At 41.8% G+C, this 20,567-nt stretch overlaps 1 protein-coding gene across 2 annotated transcripts in view; it reads right to left on the reverse strand.

The window, feature by feature from the left end:
• PTPRT (protein tyrosine phosphatase receptor type T) overlaps positions 1-20,567 on the reverse strand; it is a 937,324-nt gene that overhangs the window by 484,484 nt on the left and 432,273 nt on the right. The window lies entirely within an intron of this gene.

The following is a 20,567-nucleotide window of genomic DNA, read 5'->3' on the forward strand; positions in this document are numbered from 1 at the left end:
AGGAAGACTGAGAGGGATGACACTGTATATGATAATGGAGAAATATTAAACTGGATCAAATAGGATTTAATGAACTGGCCCAAACCTCGCTGCTTGCCAAAGTCAGATGTAAGAGAATATGAGCATACTATAAATTGATTTCTAACATCGGAATCAATTAACACTTATTTATTTTCTATGTGCCAACAACTGAGTGAAGTATTTTTACAAATGTTATTTGTTTAGTTCTTATTCCAAGCTTATGAGGTAGTCTGTAATATTCCCATATTACAGATTAGAAAATTGAAGCTCAAGGGAGATCAAGGGAGATTAAGGGAGAGAGGCAGGAGCCAGTCTAGAGTCTGCTTGCTGAGACTGCAAGTCCAGCGAGGTCAGTCTGCTCGAAGGGCAGACTCCTTTTCCAGGATTAGCGATGGTGCTTGAGCGAGGCGACGATGCAGGGCAGGGACATACCAGGGGCTTCATCCAGAGTTCGGAATTTGGGTCTAGCACTCATTAGCTCATGAGCGAGTGAATAAATGACTTCTTTCTCTGAGTTTCCTCCTCAACTTTAAGAATGACATGACACTACCTCTCTAGTCGCTATTATCATTTAATTAGGGAATTTGGTAAAATGCCCACCATATGTTGTTTCCCTTCAATTCCAAATCTATATCTAAACAAAAATAGCCCATGGGGCATTCGCTATGAAATCAGGAGACTCCTTCATGGGAGTTATCTGCTCTGAATCCACACTGCCCTTTGCATGGTTAGGCCGCTTTGCCCCCTTATTAATCCAAGAGCATTTGCTTAGTGCCAGGCTGTGCGGGGCACTAGGGAACCAGAGTTTAGGAGACACTGTAGTCCCTGCCTTTGAGAAATCTGCTGAAGGACAATGCACAGAACAGGTGTTGTCAGCGCTTTGCAGCCTGTGTCGGGCGATGGCCTGTATGGCTCACAGGATTGATCTCGCCATGCTCCTACCTGCCATTAGGGCTGATTTCCTGCTTTCCTGTTGGAACCTCAGCCTCTCCTCGCCCCCTCATGATTCCCAAGGCCTCAGGAGCCTATACTTGGTGCTCTCAGCACCAGCTCTGGTGCTATATCCCTTTCTTCTTCTCTGTGGAGGCCACGGAAGACTTTGATGCCCACGGAGCATCAGACAGCAGGCAAAGTCAAGGGCCTGATCTCTTGACAAGGGTGAGACTCCAGCTATGTGTGATCTCTTTGTGTCACGTCATTTAGTGAAGAGTTCCTGAGCAGTCAGTGAGCCCTTCTGGTCTCGTGGGGTGCATGTGATGGAATGATCTGAATGGACCTAGATAGATTCCAGCCTAGCCCTGAGCTCTCCATAAAAGGCAAATTCCCCCGGCATGCCCTTTCTCCATAATAACTCCCCAGGAGCAACTGGCACTCCCCCAATTAACAGCAGCGATAGCCTGCACTGTGTGTAAAGCCCTGTGCTCTGCTCTGGGACCCTAAGCAATAAGGTTAACACGTTCTCAGCCTTGCTGTGCATTCAACCTATTGGGGGCAGCAACACATATCACAGGATTGAGTGACAGGAAAAAGAAAAAGGTAGATGGTCCTACAATCAGTAGGTGCGAACACATGGCAGGAAGCAGCTAAGGGTGAGGGGCTGGAGGTCAAGGTAAGGGGGAAATCCCAAGCTGTACATAATCTTCACAGGCCAGTCCAGTTCTGACATTCTCCCTCGCAGCATATTATGATACACCTACATTCCTTCTACCTCCAATGTTAAGTGCAATATTGTTGTCATAAAATTATTTTGAAATATTTAAAAAATAATTTTGCTTTCAATAATATTTGGCTCCTAGGAACTTAATTATTTATTGTTGCCTATGCTTTCTCCAATCACTTTGTACCTTTAGGAATTCTTGATCTGTGAGGAAAGCTAACCTATAGTTTATTGTTAAATGTAATGAAATGTCATGAAATTCTGAACAGTAAATTTGAAGAAAAAAAAATATGTGTAAAACAGGAATGCAGATATATTTCATAGACATGGAATTAAATGCTGGTTAGCTTCAATACAGTCTTCCTTTTGTACTTTTGAGGCAGTAAATTGCTTTTCCAGGTTTTCGAACATTCCTATAAGTCCTAGGATCTCCTGGCCACAGTGGTCTGATGATGAATAGAAGCCTGGAGAGACAGGAAGGCAGGGAAGGTTTAGAAAGCTCGTGAAGAGCCTTGAACGGCAGTGAGGGAATGGATGCCATGGGAATGATGGAAAGCAGGGAAGCAACGGGGCCAGATTTGTGCTAAAATGTCCACCTCAGTTGTCCCACAAAGGATGCAAGGTGGTGAGGACATGCAGTGGGGAGAGGTAGGACTGTTCGGGAAGGAGAAGGCTGGTGGGTGGGTCCAGGAGAGATGTGATGAGGCCTTTCTCAGCACAGCACATGTAGGATGGAGAAGCTAAACACATTCCAGGCAGGCAGGAAGGTGGGGGCTTGGAGAGGGAAACTTTGATAGCTGCAATGGAACAAGGAAGCGGCGCTGGCCACAAATAAGACCATCCCACACCAAGCACCTAGGGCTGCTCTCACCCTTGGAATATGCTCACCAAGGGCACGAAGCCATTTAGACCAGAAGGTTTCTATGGAGATGCGGTACGGGAAATAAAAAGAGTGTCTTGGTCCTACACACCCAGCCAACACTAGCTTCCCCCCTCAAATCACTGTCTTTTCCTGGATGTTTATTATGTTCTGGGTACTCTGAATGACTCTTTACACATATCCACTCATTTGAGCCTCATAACAGCCCAAGGAGTTGATCACTGCTATTCTGAATTTACAGATGAAAACATGAAGTTTCAGAGAAGTTTGATAACCTACCCAAGGTCACACAGCTGGTAAATAGTGAGATGAGAGTTAGAATTTGGAAAGTCATACTTTTCCCACAATACCCTATTGCTTCCCAAATCTCACTAACATCAGGGCAAGAACATCACTGGCATTGGCACTGAAGAAAGATCCACAGACAACATCTATTGTGCTAACATCCTATGAATTTAAATTTATTTACTCATTTAGTCGTCATGAGACTATTGCTTCAACATGACAACCCAATGGATACAATAATGTCATCCTGTCCTTGACCCTAGTGGAAATAGTCTGTAGATGCCTCCTCGCAACACCCTGAGAGGGTCCACTGATATAGAGCAAAAATAGAATGATATAGAAGTAGCAAAATAAAATTACATTAAAAAATACAATAGAGTCCGTTGGAAAAGAAAAGAATAACTTGCCTTAGAAATTTGCCAGGTCTCATAGACCTGACAAGAGAAAGATTGGTAATGGGTGTAAAATCAAATGTGGGACTTCAATGAATCATGGCCCCATAGAATTCTCACATCACCTATGTGGATGGGAGAATAAAATTGGAGAAGAAGGGGCGGATCTAAAGGATAAGCAGAGAAAACGCACAGTTTTGTGGCTGCGTGGATGTCAGAGTCGAGGGAGAGAAGGAAGAATCCCAAATGACTCCAGGCTTTCTGAACTGGTAGGCAGGCTGCGGTTTACCAAATAGAGGCGGGCAATTTTTAGTTGAGGTGGATATAAGACAGATAGAAAAATCAGCTGTGTAGACCTGGAGCTCAGAAGAGTGATGGAAATGTATCTCTATCTTGTTGAAGCCACGGTGAGACAGCTAGGGAGTGTAACATGTAATGAAGGGAGAACTGAGCAGAGGACACAACCCTAAGAAAAGTTGGCAAGTACAGAAATCAGAGACGAGAAACAGTGGGCATACGATCCTAGAAGTAAGTCCTCAATGTACAGAAACTGGATAGAGTTTTTATGCGAAAAACAGAGCTCAGAGAGGTACAGGTGAAAATACCCTTCTACCGGCCCAGGTAAGATGAGATTTTTCTAGGATATGGAGGCATAACCATGCCTTAAGAGGATAAAATGCTGAGGCAAGACAGGAATGCCCTAAGGGAGATAGAGGAATGGATACGGGAGGGAAAATGTCAGATGCTAAAAATTCAGAGCCTGCCTAAGACAAGCCCAAAGAAAGATAAGAACCTGCAAATATTTGACATGTGCTAGTACCAACAAGGGAGAGAATCGACTCTGCTTCAAACAGGGGACTGCAACTTGTAAGTAACGATAAGAAATAAAAGCCATTGATTATCAGCTCCAAGCACCAAACCACTTGTTTGCAGAGTTATTGTCTCAGGGAAATGGAGAAGAATAAAGAGAGAATGTAGACTCATACTAGCTACAGAGCACGTCCAAATAAACAAAGCCGTTCGTCTGCTATTGATGGCAGGGTGTAAATTGACCCAATTTCTGAAGAATTGTTTCAGTGTCTTGAAATAGCTCACTGACCCAGCAATGACACTTCTAGGAATTTTTCTAGGATAAATATTAGATGTGTGCACACAGATTCATATCTATGAGGGTATTAATTAACAATTTTTTTTTAATTGAAAAGAACTAAATATCCAGAAATCAAAGTTAGGGTAAAATCAATGGTACACCCATAGAAGAACATATGAAGACTTTAATCAAAACAACATTTCCACTGTGTGATCCCTGTTTCACCCATCCTATGCCACTCTGGCTTCTGCCTGTTTGTGACCTCAGTAGCAGTTCATGTTAAGTTACCAAGACCGCCAGGTTGCCAGATCATGGGGGATCCTGTTAGGGTACATCTTACTCAACCTTCAGACAGTTGACAACTTTCTCCAGCCTCAGACTTGCTGTTGGCCTGAAGGCACCACATTTTCCTCCTGCCTCTCTAAGCTGTTTCTTCCTAGAGCTGTTTCTTCACTGTCTCCCTTGCAGACTCTGCCTTTGCAATGCGACCTCATGCCGTGGGCTTCCTCAGCATTCGCTTGTCTTATCTCTGCCCACTCTATCTAGATCGCTCACATTTATGACCATGGCTTTGTGGGAGAAAATCTGTGCTTTCATGGAAAACGATGCATTGTTTACTGAACGAGCTTCCTTGTTATCTGATTCTAATTCTATGGGAGCTATTTGACAACTTTGCCAGTTGTAGATAACTGGCAGTAATGCAGAATAATTTTTGTCTATAGATGTGCAAATGGTTTTACCTGGGAGAGGGACAAAAAAAAAAAAAAAAAAGCCAGTTTTGCCTCCATTTGCATATTGAGGCATTTGCATATTGAGGTCAATATTCCTGATCTATAAATATCTCTAATTTTTGGATTTTCATCTATACTGGTTGTAACACCTCACCAATTTCCTGGTAAATGAATTAAATAAAATTATGTTCATTTTTACATCTATATGAGAGTCATGATCTCACCTGTTCTTGAAAGTTATCTTCTAACAGTTTTAAGTGACATCTAGAGTTAAAGAACCCAAATGTATGTCTCCATCCCTGACCATCCCCCAACTTACTGATTTGTATAGACATATATTGGTTCTCACTATTTGCAATAATTATGTTGTGTAAAGTGCATTGAATTAGCAAATACTGAACCACTGCTCCTAGGGGAGGTACAAGCTTAGGTTCCTGGGAGCCTCTGCCACAACATTTTTGTCAACCAGTCAATACATAACCTTGTTTTATGTGTTTTTGTTTTAAAACACCTCACTTAATATATATTGTTAATTTATTAGCACTGGATTCACAGCCAACAGCACTATTACTCATGCGTGAACGAAGCTCACCTAACCCATGCATTTTCTCCATAAGTCACATCACAGCTTTCTTCCACTTAAGAATGCTAGGCAGCATTTCACCACTACCGTTGGGAGCCATTTTAAACAGCAAAATCACCAATAGAAAGCACAAAAATGGGGGAAACATGGCACTAAATCGACCACAAAAAGGATATTTGTTTACAGTAGGAGACCTGAAACAAAAGAGCAGAGCATCACCTTGTCTGACCTCAGCCAGAACAGGTGCATTAGGCAACTCCAATTTTTCACCATTCTGTGCTTGTCTGAGAATGGCTGTGGAATTCCTGAGTGCTGATTTTGGTGTCATAAACACATTTTAGCGAGCAGGTAAATTTGCAAAGACAGAGTCCACAAATAAGGAGGGCAGACTGTATTTCTTTGTCCACATTAAATGTAATGTATATCTCTCCCATCAGGTCTCAGGATCTGTAAGAACCAAGATCATGTCTATTTTATTCAACATGGCACATACTTAATACCGAGTTCCATATCTGGCACATAGAATTATTCAGTACACATCTGTATTTATTGAAGTAAAAAATACATAAGTATATGGGAAAATATTTACCATATACTATTAAAAATTGGTTACAGAACAATATGTACATATCGGATCAAATTTGTCTAAGGAGATGTATATGTCTGCATTAAAATTAAAAAATAAGACTCTAAAGGGAACAGTTAGTTAGACCAGAATTTGGAGTAGTTATATCTGAGTGGTGATTTATGGGTGATTTTTACTTTTTTTAAAGTGTTTTTCTGTATGTTTCAAAATGAAAATAATGAAAACATATTTCTTTCACCATCACTACAGCATGTCATTAAAATGTGAATACCAGCCTTATCTTTCTCGCCATGTACTCCAGGCACCAGTCTGTTAATTTTCAAGCAAACATCTTGGTCAGTATCTCCAGCCCGCTCATGTGACAGGGTTCATAGCTCAACCCCACAGCGTCAGCATTCTCCTACGCAATATCTTTCATTCAGCGTCTTTGTAAATATGTAGCCAGAATTAAGCGTCATGCTCTTGGGATATTTTGTGTGGCATATTATAGCTGTCCCGCTGCCCACTCATTCTGAATCCTAAACTCCCCATGGGACAAAAATTCATTACTTTGATAGCCACACCTAATTGAGAATGCGTACTCATCCATTCTTCAATCCTCTGGGTATGCCAGCCCGACACGGAGGTGAAATGCACAAGGCTCTGTACTTGGAGTTTAGAGTCTAGTGCAGCTCAACAGTGGGATGGCCCTTTACTGCCTAAGAGGGGACTTTAAATGTCTAAGCTGCCATTGTTTTGATCAAAGGTTATGGGGGTAGGTGCGGTAGTCAAGTGCATGTGCCGACAATTAAAGGCAATTAAGGATCACACTATTGACTTCTTTCTTCTCAGAGATAGTCCTCTGGGCTCAATTTTATTGTGTTTAGTTCACATACCATCCCATATAAAATAGTCTGGGCCAACTTTAAATGGACTTGCTGCTTAACCTTCAAATTAAAAAAAACAAAAACAACATTCGATTAATCAGAACTCCTGACTTCTTTGTCCCATCACTCCTTTCTTCAAAGGCATCTGGTTAATCCAAGTTTCACAGCACTTAGAAACCTTCTACAGTGGCCAGAGAGTGGGAACTGGAAGAGCTTAGAGTCAGGAGATGTTATTTTACAGCTATCTCAGATTTGAGATTTAAGGAAGGTCACTTAAGTCCTGGGAGCTTCATCGTCCCCTGGTATAAAATGAGGGTGATTAATCAAGTTAGCCTCAGAGTCATGGTGAGGATCAATAGAGATAATGTTTATAAAGGGCTTTGAAAGATAGTGCTGTAAAGGATTTGCAAACGTTAGGTGGTGTTGGCCCCTTGGATTGGGCTGGAGCTTTCCTCCGAAAATGAGTTTCTCTAACTGTTGTCTGGCGTCTGCCTTGTTATTATGTCAGGTCAGGGCAGTTACGACTAAGACCCTTGCTTTGACGGGCTTTCTTTTGTGAAGCTTCTTTGGGTCCAGCTACCAGTTTCCTTGTCTTTTCTCTCTCTAAAGACTTCCCATCCTTCCTCCCAATCCCTCATTGTGTAGGGCACTCTAAGCTTGTTCCACCAATGGTGCTGGGATAATAGCTTAAAAAGCTGTAAACCAAGTTAAAACCTCACCATTTACCAAATACCACAATAAGCACCATACTGATTAATGAGTTAAATATAAAACACAAACTATTTTAAAAAATGAGGTAACAGTTGTTATCACTGGGCAATGCTGTGCTGGGTCATTTAAATGTTTGTCAGTGTGTTTTCATGATTTTCCAAATTTTCTGCAGTGCACACATATATCTTCATAACATTTATGCATTCGACACTTATTTATCGAGTGCCTACTATGTGCCAGTCAGGATGCCAGGCATTAGTGACCAGGACAGATGATGGCACTAGCCCTAGGGAGTACATAGTGCAATGGAAGAGGCATGCAATAAAAAAAAAAAATAGGTACACAAATAATTAGATGATTATAAATTAGGTTAAATTCTGTGAACAGTGTTATAAGTGGTTAAAACAGGAGTGGGAAGTAAACTAATTTAGATCAGGTCCCTCTGTGAAGTGACTCTTAAAGGGACATGTAAAGGATGATGATAAGTTATTCCATCAATAACTTACTGGTGGGAAGGGTGTGAGTGGGGTTTCCTCTTCCTAGGGAGAGGAACAGCTTGAGCAAAGGCCCTGAGGCAGACAAGAGTTTGGCTATGATGTTTTTGAGAAACAGAAATAAGACAAGAATGGCTGGCATATGTGAGCAGGGCGGAGAAGAATGAAAAAGCAAAGGTTAAAGATAGATGTGAATTAAAGCAGACTTGAAATATCACTTTGTGCTGATGAAACTGGCAAAATTTAAAAAATTGATAGCACACAATCCTGTCAAGGTTACACTGAAAGTACTCGTATCATTATAAAATAGCATAATTATTTCATTGGAAGCAATCTGTGAAATGTTGCAAATGCCATAAGGATGTCTCTACCTTTTAATATGTCATCTCCTGAAATTTTGTCTAAGAAAATAGTTCAAGCGGAAGGCTACAGGCAGGAAGATGGCAACATTTTGGAAACACCCAAATACCCAACAATATCCAACAATCATTTAGTAAATTATCGTATTTTTGTAATTAGACTCTGTGGGACACTGTGGGGCCATTAAAACAATGCTGAAAACTCCTTAAGAACCTGTAAAATATTTACTTTACGGTGTTGAGTGACAGGTGGGAACTAGAAGTGGCACATGAGGCATAATTACGTAATAAGAACGAGGTCAATGATTGAAATGGAGTCCGCACTAGCAAAAAAATTAATTGGTACACAGAGTATGCTTTCTATTTTAAAAATGTTCTTTAGTGTCAATATTACTTTAGTTTTCTCAAGTATAAAGATGAAGACGACAAGGAAAGAATAACAGCACAGCCACCACAGCAGCTGTAGCAGCTGCATCTGAGGAAAGAGTTGGTTGGAAGAGTAACAAGCTTCTAATGAATCAAGATACCCTCAACTAGGAAGTAGATCTAGCAAGGCATTCTCTGTTGTATCCCCATAGATCCCTCCACTCCAGTTCCTACCAGTGTCCCTCAAGAATCTCAGAATGACCGTGAGTCCAGCCAACAGTGGGTGTGACATAGAAACCGTGACTGACACACTGGCCACCCTCATGTCTGGCGTGCATAGTCAATTCCTTTCTACCTCAGGCCAGGCTTGTGTTCAGTGCTCTGTGCAGCCCTCCCCTTCTTCCTAGTATAGCGGCGCCTCTGAGTTCCCAAATAGCCAGGGATGGGCAAGATCCCTGGGATTCCTCTGGCTCTGACATCCTTTTGGCAGAGGCTGCGTGCCAAGCTCTATAAATTACGACCCCTCTCGGGTCCCTTTGGGAACACAACAAGTGGCTCCCCATTGCCCCTTGGACCCACTGCAGTGAAGACCCTGGAGATAACTGGTGAAGAGGACCTGGGTAGAGAGAGAGAGAAAGTGAGTCTCTCTAGGGTTTTAACTTGCCAAAAGCTCCCATTAACTAACCACCTACAAAGTTCTGGGCATTACTCTGGGGATTTAAGAGTTCTATCGCCAGGTGGGTTAAGAGCAGGGACCAGAGTCAGACTCCATGGGGTCTAACATCAGCCACTCCCTAAGCTCTGTGACTTGGAAGCCTCGGTAGTGATGGTGATGATGGAATACCTTCCTCATGGGATTGCAAGCAGAGTCCATGCATTATTAGCCATCATTAGTAATAACTCTTATTTCTACCCAATGAGGTAAGCAGTATCATTCTCATTTGACAGATGAGGAAACTCGATCAGAGAGGTTCTTCGAATTGCCCGAAGCTATCCAGCATCCTAAAGACAGAACGTGGATTCAAACTCAGGCTAACGACAAATACCCTCATTTCACTGTGCCTTGCTCCATCTGAACACAGCCTGATGCTTGGTTTGCAGCCCAGGGCTCAACAAATGTGCAACCATCCCTGTACTTTCCAAGAATGTCAATGACTCACTCAACGTAATGAAAAAATAACTTCCCACATTTATACAGAGTGCTTTGCAATGTATAACCATCTTTCGCATTCACATTTGATTCTAAGGGAAAAACCTGATTTTAAGTTGTATAAATGTTATACAGCCCAGCGAAACAAAGAAGAGAAAACATTTACAGTGACCCATAATCTCATTATATATATATATACACACACATACGTATATATATATACACACACTCACAACACACACACACACATACACACATAGATATGAATCGATGCCATATATACGCTTTGTGTACCTACGCATACACCAAGTGTACATAAATTGAGATACATTTTTTAAGGAAGGGCTGTTCTCATTAAAATAAAGGCTTTGATTTCAGCATTAGCCACCTTTCCCACACACCCCGTTTAATTTTCACCTCAACGCAGAAGATGTACAAAAAGGGTCCTGAACTTGACATTGGAAATTGGTATAGAGAAAGATGGACCACTTGGCAATGAGAAGACTGTGCAGCACTTGTGAGTGATCTGGGAGAGCTGGGGGAGGAAAAGGTAAAAAAAAATCCCTGACCATGAAAGTACTTTTAAGTCTGTAGAAGAATTTCAAATCATCTGCTGGGAAGCGTGGCAATGCAATTTCTTGCCACCAACCCATCAAACTCCAGGAAGAGTTTGACTGCAACAGGAAGCCACTTGTGTTCGTGCAGCTTTGGGAGGGTGGCGGGGAGGGGTCCGTTCCACATTTGGTCCAGTGAGAACAGCACGGAGAAACAGAGTGACATCCGCATTCAGGGCAGGCAGTGCATGGGGGCCACGGTGCTCTCCCGGGAATCTTCAAATGTCTTGGAGCAGGATTCGGAATGGGGGATTCTGATCAATACTTTATCGCTCTAACAGATAAGTTGGTCCCTGCCTATACATGGGCTGTGTATTTATATTTCCAAAAATTGGGACATAATTACATACGCGGTTTTGTAAGATGACTTTTTTTAACTTATTATAGCATGAACATTGACCCATGCTATTAGATATTCTATGAAAACACAGTTTGCAATACCAGCATAGATTTCCACTGTGTGCACGCACGAAATTTACTTAACTAGTCTCCTATTGTTGGTGCATTTAAGTGATTTCCAAGGGTTTGCCCTTATAAATAATGCAGTGATGACCTCTCTATATACAACTCTTTTTGAGCAGCTCTGATTATTTCGTTAGGAAAAAAATGAGCAAACTGGCCTCTAAATATGCTTTGCCGTTTAACTCACTTGCAGAAATGCCTGTAAGAGCCTGCTTTATCGCGCTTAGCCAATGCTGGTTATTACCAATTAAAAAGAGATATATGTTGGTAATCTTATAGGTTAAAATGAGTTTATTTAATTATCTGTGACTTTAAGATTTTTTTCACCATTCACATTTTGTTTGGCAATTATCCCCTTATGCCATTTATCAATTTTTTTCCATCAGGGTGACGACATTTTTATTGACTTGTTAGAGCTTTTTATATGTAAGAGTATATCTTTTCCTCTGAATTTTGTCATATGTTTTCCATACCCAGTTTACCCATTTGCTTTGTGAATTTTGCTGATATACTATAGATTTTTTTTCCTCCTTCTTCTGTCCTTTTTAAGCAGTAAAATTTGTAAACTCTGACTTAATAGTGTATTTGTTTGCTTTTAATTAACTGCGAGTCCCACCTAATACAAGAATAATATTTCACTTATTTTCTTCTGGTTCTTGCTTTTTTCAGCTTTTAAGTTCTTAATCGATCCAGGCTTTACTTAGCATAATACGATATACGTGCAATGCATTCTATTTTTTCCAAGTTTTTAACCAATAACAAATAAACTATTTGTTAAGCAATCCTCCGTTCATACCAATTTCAAAAGCCAGTTTCACTATATAGTGGATTATTTTCTAGGCTTTAATTATTGTAGCTATAATAAATGTTGAAATGCCTCCACCATCATCACCACTACCGCTTTTTCAAAGTGGTCTTCACTACCTCCTTCTGTACGTTTAGATCAATTTTAAAATCGCTTTGTCAACTTCTAAAAAAGAATCCCATTAGGATTTTGATTGCAATTGTATTAAGCCTATAAATTAATTTGGGTAGAATTGATATCTTTGCAATATTAAATTTGCTAAACCAACAACATGATATATTTCTCCATTTATTCAGGTCTCGTTTTATCATCCTCAATAAAGTTTTGTAGGTGTGTGTGTGTTTTCATTTAGATTCTGCTCATATCTTAGTTTGCTCCCATTTATATTTTAATTGCATTTAAGATTAGGATACATTTTATTATATTTTTAAAACGGTTATTACTGGCACGTGGCTATTGATTTTTGTTTATTTTCTCTGAGTTGGACCATAATACTGAAATCTCTTAGTAGTTCTAATAAGTCTTTTTTTTGGTTTAGTTTACTCTCTTAAGACTTTGAAGCTATAAGAACATTTTCTGCTAGAAATAAGAAAGTGCCTTTCTATTCCTAGCTTACTATGAATTCTGATCAGTAATGAAGGCTGAATTTTTTTAAATTACTTTTTAGCCTCTCTAGAGAGTACCAGATGGTTTTAATCTTTTGATCAGTGCATTTCTGGAATAAACCTAACTTGGTCATGGTGCTTTATGCTTTCACAATGACGCTGGATTCTGGGGGTCACATTCGAAAGAGCTTGAGCTTTGTAGCTATAAAATTAAAGGTTCAATTACCAGCTGGGCTACTTGGGCAGATACATGGCCTTGGGTAAGTCACTTACCTGCCAGAAAGTCAGTAGATAAAATTATATCCACTCCACTAGGTTGCTGCAGGAATTACACGTAAAATACTCAACACTATGGGCCTTGCATATTGTAGGTACTCAAATTGGGTAGCCACTAGTCCCATTACTATAATCATCCATTTTTTGTGTGTGTGTTGTGACCTCAAGATTTTGAAAGTTATAGGAATGACTGACCTCTAATTTTATTATATTTTGGGGATATTTTTAAAAATCCGGCCAGCTTGATAAACAAGCACAGCTTTTATTATTACCATCACTCTGTGGCTCACTTTTTCTTCAAATCTCAACCTTCAAAATTAGGAGAAATTGAGGGAGTATTTAGCAGCGTATGTTTTCTGAATTATTGTCTTTTACCTTCCAGATGGTCCTAGTTCTCTAGGGAGCATGGGGAGGGGGGGTGGGGCAGAAAAATCTAAGAGTAACAGGATATTTAATAGGGCTTTTCTTGTTGCTTTGAAATTTTACCTAAGGCTACAAAATCAAGAAGAGTAAGCAGTAAGTACTGTCACATTCTACAGAGGACAACTAAGGCACTTCCAGATGTCCCTTCCAGGAATTGCTAAGAGGTGCCAGTTGGACACTGACTCTTCATTCCGACACCACACTCAGCCTATACAAAAAGAGACTGTGTGGGTTGAGACTCCGAGGTTGTGAATTGTAGGTATAAAGGGAGAAGGCTTTGTCTTATCTCCTCCCCTTCCATAAGCCAAGTGAGGGGTGCTCTAAGAACCACTTATAGACATTATGGGTATGGTGGAAGGGTGGGAAGAGGGTCTGCAAGAAGAGATAATATCTCATGCACCAGCACATGCTTGCTCATCTGCAGATACCTCTTGGCTCAGGTAGCAGCTCCAGAATGACGTGTGGTGAGAGCAGGCTTTCCCCCTTCTTCATCCCTCATCTCTCCTCCATGGCCCTACCTCTCAGTGGAAGAAAGAAGCACAGAGGCAGTACAGAAATCTGGGCAGAGGGGAAGTGCAATAATACCTATATAGACCACAAACACATCTTTTTGAGGAAGTGGCAGTCATAGTCTGTCTTCAGTGACTGCCTTCAATCTGGGCTCATTTGCACAGTTCTGACAATGATGTCCCTTTGAGCATGGTGTGACTTGCATGGAACACCCAGCCCCTTTCCTGAGTTTCTCTGTTGGTCTTTAGATTTTGCTTTGATTCTGGGTGGGATACCGATTTGACTTCTATTGGCTAATCTTGCTGTGTTTCCCTAAGATTTATAGACCATCTCACCAGGATTATGGCAGGGCAGAGGTTGGAGTTAGATGGCTGTGCTCATAGCATCATCCTGCCCAGAAGGAAGTTTCATTTACTTTAATTCAGAGCCACATTATGCTGCCCCCATTGTACAGAGAGTGAAGCCGGGGCTTATAGAATTGGGGAGAAAAAAGCCTCAAGAGACTTAATTACGTGGCTTAGTTCATTTTCTAGAATCTCAGCTCCTCTTCCACTCTTTCTGTGCCTTCTCTCTGCCCTAGAACTGTAAGCTAGACTGAAAACTCAGTGCCCACCTGAGGGTGCTCATTGCAGAGGGTCAGAACTCACTTCCGCCCCCTGTCTGCAAGCCTGATCCTCACTAGCCTTGGCCGTGCAGAAGAGAGAAGGGTCTGGAGAACGTACTTCTCTCTTATTTGAAACTAGAGACAGAATCAGAAAAAGGACAATTCCCATCTACCCTCACCCCACCCCTCCTGTCAGGCATCACTGCGGACACCTCTGAGTCACGCGGCCACACGTGAAAGACTCCAGGACACCTGCCCAGCCACCCATTTCCCACCCATTTACCACAGGGTCCCTCATGCCACAGCAAGGAAAATCAGTTTAGGTTCTGGCCTCCTCTCTCCAGGCCTGAGATTTATTTCTAAGTAATGTTCTTTAAGGGGTATCTATGTTCTGGGTACTCTGCCAGGCATTATACTTCTCTCACTGAAGATCCGCAACAAAACAGTTGTGTTGTAACCTCCATAAATGGGAGAAAAGAAACTGAGGCACAGACAGATGCACTGTCATCCAGCTCGCAAGTGCCAGCTTGAAATAAAAAGCAGATTCTTTCTGGCTCGAAAGCCTCTATCCTTTTCACCAAGTTCTAATGACTACTCTCACTTCATTGAGTCCGGAGATTTGAATCTCTCTCTCTTTTTTTTTTTTTTTATCCCCTTGGAGAAAAGAGAGAAGTAGACACATATCACTTCCAGTAGAAATCCATAAATATGTAAATAACATATAATGTGCAATCAACCCTCAGGTGGAGGAAATAGGAAGAGAGCCCTCCAAAATCAGCAGTATCTGTTGTGCCTCTGGCTGTGTAGTCACTTATCACTTGAAGGGTCTGAACTCTGCGAGATCACAATGAAGGGGGTTCCCAGGCAAAGGGCTTATGATTCCCAGGAGGAAGATGATCACTCGGCTTGCTGGACTGTTCATTGGTGATTCCGTAACTATGAGGTGAAGATTGCTGCCCACAGTCTGGCTCAAGCAGGGCTTTGGGGGATGAAGGGAAGTGATTTCTGGAGATTAAGAGACACAACTTTAGATTGATCTCTTTTGGAGATATGAAGAAATATGTCCCCTGAGAGTAAAATCAGGATCCATAAGTGGGTAATTATACGGAGACAGATGGGGTTACAGTGGGGGAGAGTTTCTTTTGTCTGAAGCCGGGTGATAGTTTTAAGACATCAACAAGTAGGTGCCCGGGCCATTCAAAGTGGCACCTGCAGAAGTGATGCAGAGACACGCTGGACCAGTGTGGTGTTTGCATCTCTTATCTCACCTGCCTTCCCCAGTTACTAACCTTGGCCCTCATTCTCAATGCCATTGCCTTTGATCCGCATTGTACGTGTATATTCCAGATAGTTGATGCTAGCAGCCTGCCTGCTGCCCCAACTCTTTTGAGCCAAATGAATATTCTCTGCTCCTACATAAGACCCCATCTAGAGTTTTATGATAACCAGACTAACAATGGGTAGAGAATAACAGTAATCACTCAGGATCCTCGGCAGTGAAATGGTCCGCCATGGGAGATGGTGACCTTTCCATTAGAGATAGCATTCAAGGTGAGGCCGAGTGGGTACCAGACAACCCTCCTAGGCCCAACTCATATCACTAGATGTCTGCCATTGGGATGTGCTAGAGGGAACCATCCACTGCTCTAAGCAAGAAAACCTCTCAGAAACCACACTACAATATGATCAGCATGTTCCAAAATGAGATTTCCCATTGGATGACGAAGAACAGAAGAACATGGCCCGCCTTCCCATATGCCAGTCAGTCCCGAGAAATGGACAGGGAAGACTTCTCATTTTGATAGGATGATTCATAATCATAACATGCAGAACAACAGCAGCAACAAATAATGACTTGTTTCATTATAAGCACCTGAAGAGCTTTTTTGAGCTTTTCAAAGCGCTTTGATGTACATTATCGCATTTGCTCCCCAGGTCTCTATCTCAGGAAATATGGTAAATAATTAAACGGAGCAAAAGGAACAAAAGGATGAGTGAAAAAAGTAAATGAATGGGGCATCTCAAGAGAATAGCATGAAGAAAGAGAATTAAATTGCTTACATCGGTACTAAGAAGTCCCTTTGATTCTAAAATCCAGGTGCAATCAAAGAGTTCTCATGGAAGAGAAAGAGGTAATTGACTGGTCTCTCTTGAGCTCCAGATTTACATATGCCATCACCTGCCATGTGTCTTCGCCTCACACACAGCATATCCAAAACTAAACTCACTTCCTTGCCCCTAAACCATCATTTGTATTTTCCAGCTCAGAAAATGGCTCCGTCATTCATCCCTCAGTCATCTCAACCAGAACAAAGCTTGGGAATGTCATCTTTGGCTCTCTTCTCTCATCCCCACATTCCAGGGTTCCTAGCTGACGGTCTGTCCAGATTCTGGCCAAACTGGCTAAGTCTTATTCTGAACCTCAGACTGTTGGGGCTGGGATGCTTTATGTAGCCAAACTCTTATTGACAATCTCTACCCTGCTTCCAAAGCCATGGTGGTGAATGATCTGTCAGACTTGGCAGAACATAATACAGTCCCACCCACTCTTGCTGAATTAGCCCTCTGGCATCTTCCCGAGCTATACCTGAGCTTGTAGCACCCTGCCATGAGCCTCTGCCTACTTCTAGCATGTCCTTACTAGGCCAGCCTCTGCCACCAGTGCCTAGCACAGTGTTTGGCACAGGGAAGGGATTCAGTTGATGTTCAATGAAAAGGACTATCACCGTAGTGCATGGCAGCCATTCATTCTCAGCTGGTCTCCATAGTTACCAGCCTCCCTATCACCTAATCCCACCCTCAAGCGGACATGTGCAGAGGAAGTCACATTACCATGTACTGGGGAGTTCCTTAGGCCAAGAGACTAAGCTCTAAGCACTTAATTGATTTATGGCATTGGTCTGATGATTTTGAACCTTAGGTTTCTTCCCATTTACCTCTCAGAGCCGCTTCAAGGATCAAGCAATATAATGGACATGCCACCAAAGTGGCATGTTGGTGTGTCACAGTAATATCAGTGGTTCTTAAATGTGGCTATGCACCAGCATCACTCAGAGGGCTCCTTATATCAAAGATTTCTGGGCCCTGCTTCCAGAATTTCTGAATCATTAAGTCGGGGAGACACCTGAGAATCTGCATTTCTAACAAGTGTTCAGGGGATGCTGACACTGCTGTTGTCAGAGATCCCACTGTGGGAACCACTATTTTAGATCATTCTAAGAACGTTATTCTTTCCATACCAAACCTTGTTTTTCTCCATGAAGTATGCTATTTCAATACTCGACTTTATGTTTTATCCTTTTTGCTGTTTTGTTGGAATCTTAACCCAGCCTGTAAATACCTCTGGGCAGGAATTATACTTTCCACACTCCAAATTTTCTTATTTTCTGTTTTATAAAATAACGAGTACATTTTCAGCGCAAATAATAATAGAATAGGGAAAGGAGAGGGGACTCAGACTACCAATCCCCCAAAACAGCATCCACAAATGAATAGCAACCTTGAAATTCTCTGAGAAATTAATTATGAGGGGAAAAAAACTCTACCATCAGTGGCGATGTGAGAAAGAAGATTATCTTCTTGATGACACATTTTGTAAAATGTGAGTTATTGAAGATTCTAGTCATAACTTATTTAAACACCAACATTTTTAAAATATAAAGCCACAAGCATCATTTCAATGCATAATTTTTATAGTGATACTCAGACAATTGTGTTTTCAATATGTAAAATCCATTACATGGTCGTGGCAACAATTTTCAATAGATTGTAAATTTTTATTGAGATGATCATCTTGCGATTGAATTTCACAATGTATTATATGATCATCAGCAATAAGTCCATGGGGGCTGCTACAGTACTTTGAAAATCATTTATAAAGATCAAAAACCCTGGAAACCCTCAGATTTACCCTGTGGAAAGAGAAAAGTCTTATCATCAGGATCAAATCAATTATTTTTATGGATGGATATTGAATTGCAAAGCTGAGATAAGGTATTACCTGATTTAATAACATATCCTTATGTCCTTTTAAAGTAGTAAGTTTCACAGTCAGGTTTCAACGAGGAATTTTACTAAAGGCCCATTTTTGAAAATAATCAAGAGAACGGCAACTCCATTCATCATAGTGGTTCGATAACTTTCAAAGGAATATTCCCAAGCAACAGAAATACTAACTTTGGGTTATATACTACCAAGATACACTACGGAGATACTTTAGAATGGTTACAGTCAATCCCGCTATAACGCTTGTCTTGACGACATGAATGTGTTCCATTATGACTGACATATCAGGGAATGATTCGAGCATAACACAAATTTCACATTTGCCGGGTGTGATTTTGTACACAGAAACATGAATGAAGGAGAAAACTGCACCCAGCTGAATCGAGCACACCCTCCTCGAATATCTACCTGCTCCCTCAGTTCACCAGGCATGTTATGAGCTATGTCCATCCACACCTTGTGTCATAACTTTCCACCACCCTCACACGGCCCTCCTCTGCCACTTCACCGTAGCTTAGCAACCTTTCCGACGCCCATCTCCACAAGCAAATCGCAGGGCTTTTCATGGTAACACACTATATGTACTGCGGTATTTATTCATATCCTGGCCATTAACGTGTGTAAAATCGTGCCACCATTTTTACTAGGTTCTTCTCATGTTTTTAGGTGTCACTGATGAAGTATGAGTATTATACCCCATAAGCCCAGTGTTTTGTTTTGTTTTGGTTTTTTTGCACAACTTTGCATAGTGCAGTGATGTTTAGGGACATATATGTCACATTATAACCGAACTGACTGTATTTTACTTTGCTTTTTGTTCCATAGTAGTCGCTGTGCTGATGGGTCCTCTCCCCACCCAGAAGCCGTCAGTGACTCCTTTTCCCTTGGAAGCCAGTGTCCCATGCTGCTGCTCTCCTGAGACCCCACTGAAACACTTCCAGCTCAAGGCAGCATGCAGACGGTGCATACCTCTCTGTTTATTCACCACGGCGTGACCAATGACCAAGGGCATTTGGGTCAGGTGCAAATTCGGACTGTGCCACTGACCAGTTCTATGACTTTTGGACAAAAAGTTTAAAGATATCAAGTCTCCATTCATGGGTATATGAGATAAAAATACTTACATCGAACGGTTACTCAGAGCGGAAAAATAAGATAATATAAATAATGTGATTTGCAAAAAGAAAATGAACACCAGGTTCTTTAAATTTCTTGAGCTGCATTCAGAGCTGGAACATCTCAGGGATACAGTTAGAGATACAAACTCAGCCAATATCCCTGTTAGAAACACCACAGAATCCTGGAGACCTCAGGAACATGGTTGGATCCAAACAGCCCTCCCAGACACAGTCCCAGCCAGCAAACTCATAAGCAGTATGTGGAAACCTCGGAGAAACAGTCAAAGCTAGGAGCCCACAGAGAACACTGAGCCAGGAGCTTGCAGGGATACAGAATCCCGAGGACACTTGGAGGGACAAGCCCAACCCAGACTCATAGGTAGGAGCCAGGAGCTCCCAAGAGATACAGAGCTGGGAGGCTCTTTGCACCTCAGCAGTTCCAGAATCCACTGAGAGATACTTTCAGAGCCAGGAGCCCCTCTAAGGCAGAATCAGAACCAAGAACCCTCAGGGAATATGTCAAAACAACTCATTAGGGTTACAGGCCCAGTGTAGGGACGTAGCTAGAATCAGAAACACCTTAGGTATACAACAGGAGACAGAAGCACTCAGAGAGGAAGTTCAGTTGAGACCTCTAGGAGACACAGTCAGAGCCAGGAGACCTCAGAGAAACAGGGTCAGGAGCCATCAGAGACACAAAGCCAATAGCAGTCAGAGACACTATCAACATTGGGAAGCCTCAGACAAACAAATGGCATGGGAGCCCTTGGAGAGAGAAAACCCGGATCCCACCAGAAACACTGTCAGAACTGGGAACCTCTGCCCAACACAGAACTTCGAGCAGTTCTTAGAACCACAGTTAGAGCCACAAGGTCTGCAGAGATGCCACCAGAGGCAGGAAGTCCTCTAAGGCGAGATCAAAACCCTGACCATTTCTCTCCACAACAGGACATACACTCACATCAAAGGAGTTT

This window comes from Pteropus medius, unplaced genomic scaffold (assembly GCF_902729225.1).
Source record: "Pteropus medius unplaced genomic scaffold, Ma_sr-lr_union100, whole genome shotgun sequence".
NCBI classification, from domain to species: Eukaryota; Metazoa; Chordata; class Mammalia; order Chiroptera; family Pteropodidae; genus Pteropus; species Pteropus medius.